This window comes from Eriocheir sinensis, chromosome 52 (genome assembly GCF_024679095.1).
Source record: "Eriocheir sinensis breed Jianghai 21 chromosome 52, ASM2467909v1, whole genome shotgun sequence".
NCBI classification, from domain to species: Eukaryota; Metazoa; Arthropoda; class Malacostraca; order Decapoda; family Varunidae; genus Eriocheir; species Eriocheir sinensis.
In genome coordinates, this window is record NC_066560.1 from 6170910 (window position 1) to 6171217 (window position 308).

Here is a 308-nt window from a genome sequence, read left to right on the forward strand (position 1 = left end):
GGTCTCATTAGTTCCATACAAATTTGATGGGGATAAAAATGCCTGAGCCGAAAGGAATATTCACGTGAAGGACTATTTTTGCATGATTAGCACCTGAAAACGATATTATAAACCTTTTTGTACATATAAGAAATATTTACACTATCTATATAACAACTTAAGAGTGTTTAAATGATAAATAAGTCAGAAAATTTACACTATTGAACCCTCAAAATGTAATGTAAAATCAATGGCATATACTAAAAAAGGCGGAAAATCTTAAGAAGATTATAAACTTAGCATTAAGCAAAGAAAATAAATACTATAAA